General features: G+C 54.2%; 1 long non-coding RNA gene across 1 annotated transcript in view; it reads right to left on the reverse strand.

The window, feature by feature from the left end:
• Positions 1-550, reverse strand: part of LOC125613824 — a 1,399-nt gene extending 849 nt beyond the window's left edge. The window contains exon 1 of the long non-coding RNA XR_007344419.1: positions 33-550. This is a non-coding gene — a long non-coding RNA (uncharacterized LOC125613824). The remainder of the gene's footprint in view (positions 1-32) is intronic.
• Positions 551-5,620: the final 5,070 nt, after the last annotated feature.

The following is a 5,620-nucleotide window of genomic DNA, read 5'->3' on the forward strand; positions in this document are numbered from 1 at the left end:
CTCCTGTCCTCTCCCCCTCCCCCCTCCCCCACTTCCCCTGACCTTTCTCCTGTTGCCCAGCGACACACAGAAGTGCCTGCCCTGCTCCCGTGCTCGCGGGGCACAGAGAAGGGGACAGGTCCTGGTGCTGGCAGTGGCCATGGCCCCCTCCACCTGGACCCAGGTTGGCCCGCGCCAGGGTTTTGTCTTGAATTCCCCGGCTCTGGGTTCCTCACGGCCTGTGGCGTCCCCGTCCTGTCCTGGCCCACGAGGAGAGGCCACACCTGGGCCTTAGGAAGGGGCCCTCTTTCTGCCTGGCTTGTTCTGGGGCCCACCCAAATCTCAGGTTTTCATTTTGTTCTCAATTTCTAGGAAATAGTTGTTCTTGCTGAAAGTGACTGTTTTCTGTCCCCCGGGGAGGGCCCCGCCCCTCCGTCCTCAGTGTGGCTTCTCCCCCACCTGAGTGCCTGCCAGTGCCTTGTCTGAGACCCCGTGTCTGGGGTCCCCTGGAGCAGAGAAGGGTCTACTGGGCTCTGCTCGGGGCTGGGCTCTGGGAGACTCCACACTTGACACCCCAGAAGCAAATAAAATAGTTGAAATGTGTCATTTTCTGTGTGTCCTTGTGTGAGGCTGGCATCCGTGGGGGTCGTCTGCAGCCTGGGGTGTCAGTGGGCAGAGGGGACGCCTCTCACTACGTTTTCCATCCTGGGTGGGTGACGTGGTACTCGGCTCGTGGCAGCTGTTAAGAGGGTGTTGAATGAATGAGAAGAGGGATTTTGTGGTGTTTTTGCTACTGAGGACTGAACCCAGGGGTGCTTTGTCACCAAGCCACATCCCCAGCCCCTCTTCTTTTTTATCTTGAGACAGGATCTCGCTAAGTTGCTGAGGCTGGCCTCAAACTTGAGATCCTCCTGCCTCAGCCTCCTGAGTAGCTGCCGCTACTGTACCCCAGAAGAGAGGACTTCTTATTGCCTGTTCTCTGTCCTCAAATCCAGGTGACAGGCTGGGGTTGTGGCTCAGTGGTAGAGCACTTGCCTCAAATGTGCAAGACCCTGGGTTTGATCCTCAGCACCACATAAAAATAAATGAATAAAGGTATTGTGTCCTTGGGGTCAGGGGTGTGTCTCAGCGGTAAAGCACTCACCTAGCATGCGTGAGGCCCCGGGTTTGATGCCCAGTATGGCAAAAACAAAAACCAGTGGCCTTTGTTATAATGCATAGAGTGGTTGAGGAACTGTGTCATGGTCACACAGCAAGGGGGAGCAGGTGCTAGAATTAGAACCATGATCTGTGTCAACCTGTACATGTACAACCCCTAACAGTGGGTGGCATGGCCACCTTATACAGACAAGGAAACTCGGGCCCCACCAGTGGAAGCCCCCTGTCTTCTTTTTTTTTTTTAATATTTATTTATTTAGTTCTCGGCGGACACAACATCTTTGTTTGTATGTGGTGCTGAGGATCGAACCCGGGCCGCACACATGCCAGGCGAGCGCTCTACCACTTGAGCCACATCCCCAGCCCCAACCCCCTGTCTTCTTGCCACAGCTGTGGAGAAGAGGGGGCTGGGGCATGAGCCAGGCCAGACTCTCCAGAGCTGAGCAGTTTGCAGAACACAACAGGATCTTTCCTCGCTCATGTCTGACCTTGGCCGGGATGAAGACCCGCCCGCCTCAGCTCCAGGGCTGTCTCAAGAATCACCCTGTGGTGGGGCCTTAGTAGTCAGGAAAGCATTTGGGGGAACGTGAGGCCCATGGGAGACGGAAGCCTTGGAGCCACTGAGAACCCAGAGTCTTTTTTGTTTGCTTATTTTTTGAGATGGGGTTATGTTGCCCAGACCGGCCCTGAACTCCTGGGCTCAAGTGAGCCTCCTGCCTCAGCCTCCCAAGTAGTTGGGACTGTAGGTGGTGCCACCACTGCGCTGGCCTGGGCCACACCTTGGAAAGCTCTCTCCACCGTCCAGGAGCACCATGCTGAGAACCAAGCCTTTAACACAGGGCTCTTTGGGGACCCTTAAGACCCAAACCACAGGGGCTCAGCGACAGCACGTGTGTACGCGTGAAGCCCCGGATCCATCCCCAGCACCACAAAACAGGAAGAAAGAAACTATAGCAAAAAAGCAGGATGACTTGCAGGAGCGCTCACCCAGGGACTGGTCACAAGGACAGCGTCCTTTACAGATGCCAGTGTCCTGTACGAAAGGGCAGCTTTTCTTTCTTTTTTTTTAAAGAGAGAGAGAGAGAGAGAGAGAATTTCAATATTTATTTTTCAGTGGACACAACATCTTTGTTTGTATGTGGTGCTGAGGATCGAACCTGGGCCGCACGCATGCCAGGCGAGCGCGCTACCGCTTGAGCCACATCCCCAGCCCCCGAAAGGGCAGCTTTTCCAAGCTACTCTTGTTTTGCAGTTTCTCAGACAGGCCTAGGGGTGGCCCAGGCCAGTGCAGTGGTGGCACCACCCACAGTCCCAACTACTTGGGAGGCTGAGGCAGGAAGATCCAAGTTCAAGGCCAAGTTCAGCCCTTAGCGAGGCCCTGAGCAACTTAGTGAGACCCTGTCTCACCATCAAAAAACTTGAAAAGGGCTGGGAAGTGGCTCAGCGGTGAGGCCTGGTTTGATCCCTAGTACTGCCCAGAAATAAATAAATGAAATAAAGAGAGAGAAAAACAAGGTGTTAACAAGCCCATGAGCACAGAGCACTGTAAACTGTGGCCCTCAAAGAAGAGCCAGAGGTTTGACGATTAGACATCTTCTGCACAGAGGAGGGGTCATGGGCTGCTAGTGGTGGACCTGGAATGTCCCCAAAGACCCATTTGTTCAAAGATTTGTCTCCAGCTCGGTGTCCTTGGGAGATGTGCCGGGGAGAGGTCTTAGGTCACTGGGGGTGCCCTTGCAGGGGACTATGGGACCCTAGGCCTTCCTTTCTCTAGCATCCTGGCCATGAGGCGTGCAGCTTTGCCCTGCCACAGGCCCAAAGCAACAGCCAGCTGACCATGGACTGAAACCTTCAAAACTCTGAACCAAAATAAACCTTTCCTCTTTAAAAATTGAGTCCTTCAGGCATTTTGTTACAGTTACAAAAAGTTGACTAACATTGTGGGCAATTTCAGAGGGGTAAGAAGTGATTTTTATGGGAATTGAACAGGTCCAAAGAACACATTCCAGTTTGTAAATGATTCTCTTTGGAAACTGAAGAGAAGACAGGCTGTGACAATGCCTGTCTGGGTGTGGTGACATGTCCCAGCCTTCTGTCCTGCCATCGGAGCTTCATCTTTCCTGGTTAATGGATTTTAGGGAAAAGGTTCAAAACAATGGCATTTCTTTTGGAAGACCTTCCTCGGCTGGAAACGGCTCTGTTTTCAATCAGAAATGTCCTCCAAAGCCCTTGAGTTACAGGCTTTATCGCCAGCCTGAGGCACCACTGGGAGGTGGTGGAGCCTTTAGGGGTGGGGCCTCAGGGGAGGAAGTGAGGTCATGGGGTGTGCCCTCCAGGGACCTGGCCCCTCCTCTTCCTCTCCTGCTTCCCAGCTGCCAGGAAGTGAACTGGCCTCCTCCACCATGTGCTTCTGCCACCATGGACCTTCTGCCACAGGCCCAAAGCAAGGGGACCAAGCAGTTATGGACTGAACCCTCTGAAACCATGAGCCCAAATTAAGCTTCTGTCTTACTGTGTGGATTATCTCAGGTCTTTTGTCATAGCCACACAAAATGGACTAACACAGGAACTTCAGAGAGAGCCCCTCCTGGCCCCGGGGGAGGAACAAGATTTGTTTTTCTATGATGGATACTGACATTAGGTGCTTGGTAAAGAGATTTGTTCCGTTCACAATTTCAGGAGCTGAAAGTCCAAGATCAGGAGGCCCCATCTGTTGGGCTCTGGTGGAGGCTTCTGGCCCCATCACAACATGGCGGACACACTGTGGTGGAAATCCGCGTGAGAGGGAGGGGTCGGTGGGGAGACGCTCTCTCTTCTTACAACAAACCCCTCTTGGGGGGAACTAACCAGGACCCCAAAAGAACTGCATTAATCTCTTCCAAGGGTCCCCCTCCACGCCACCACACTGAGGACCAAACTTGCAGCATATACCCCTTGGGGACACACTCACCCCATGTGGCAGTTAGAGGGACTTGACCCTGGACGGGCGTTCCAGTGCAGCCTGACAAAGCTTTGGGGTATCATCTTCTCCCTCCTATTCCTTTCCTCCCTCTCTCCCTCCCTCCCTCCTTTTGTTACTGCTGTTGGCCGGTGACGAGTCCTTGCTTCCCCAATGTTGAAGAATAACACCAGAGAGCACGCCAAGGCAAGGTCAGAGTAGAAATTAGAAGTTTATTAAAGGACAGCAGAAAAGACTTCTCCCGGAGGAAGAAGGGGACCCAAGAGGTGGAATCCATGGAAGTGCGGTTGTCTCCCCTTTTTATAGGTTTGGTGATGGAATGCAAGGGGGAAGGGTTAGGACACAGGTGGGCCAAACGGGCAGGAAGGACTTACTTATCACTTTTTGGGATGGGCTTATCACTTCTCTGGGATGGGCTATCTCCAAATCTGTTGGGGGCTGTTTCCTGGGTTCCATTAACATTTCTTTGGGGTGGACTTTGGCCTAGGGCCTTTCTGGGACTTCATTAACATTCCATGAGTTGTCCTGCATTTCCCGGAATCATTCTCAGCATGGCCTCCATTTTAGATTTCACTCGATATTAGACCCAATTTACCTAACTACACTGACTACCTAATTTTAAATCTGGCTTCACCTTCCTTTCCCCAGGGCCCTGGGCATGTAGGGAACCCCGCCACCCCTGAGCTGCACCCCAGACCTTGATAACCTTTTTTGCGAAAGAATTAAAGCAGAAGGGACTTCGTTGTGGTGCCTCTTTGGCCTCCTGTTCAGACAACTTGGCCGCTGATCCTGAATTCTGGGAAGATCATGTAAACAGCTTAATTCCAGCTCAGGAATATGGCGCTTTAGCGTGAGTGACTCCATTTTGGTTTTAAGCCTGGGCAGCCCAGGGCCTCGCACAGGAGCTGCGTCCAAAACAGTGGCCTCCTGGGGTGGGCAGGGGGAGGCTGGGTGTTGTCCTAAGGGCCTTGAGAAGCCCAAGAGGGACCTGGCCTCCGGTTGCGTCCCTGAGCCTCGCTCTCCCCATACCTCAGGGGCCTTCACCAGGTGCCGGGCACAGAGCCGTTGCTTCATCAACACAGTTGTCTCCTCTTCCAGAAAGCCCTCCTGGATGCCAGGGACCTCTTCTGCCTCCCAGGGCTGCCTGTGCGCCCTCCATCACAGCACTCTGGGTGGCAGCCAGTAGGTTCTATGGAGGGTGGATCTGCCTGGGCCTGTGTCTCCTGAGCCTGGCCCTGCTCTGGGACTGGTAAGTCACAGGAGGGAGAGGGGGTGCTGTGAGGAGCTGGGAATGTGGGTCCCTAGGACCCTGTCCCTGCCTCAGGAGGCTCTCACCCTGGTGCTGCTCTAGTCACACCCACTGTGTGTTGGTCCTACTCTGGGGACCCAGCAAGGATGCAGCAGGGTTCAGGGTCCCAGCTATGGGTGGGCGGGGGGGGGAGGGATGGGGTTCAAGGGCAGCTGAAGGGTCCTGGGCAGGCGCATGCCAGGGAGGGGCTGGGAGAGGCCGGGGGCCTCACCTTG

This window comes from Marmota marmota, unplaced genomic scaffold, assembly GCF_001458135.2.
Source record: "Marmota marmota marmota unplaced genomic scaffold, marMar, whole genome shotgun sequence".
NCBI classification, from domain to species: domain Eukaryota; kingdom Metazoa; phylum Chordata; class Mammalia; order Rodentia; family Sciuridae; genus Marmota; species Marmota marmota.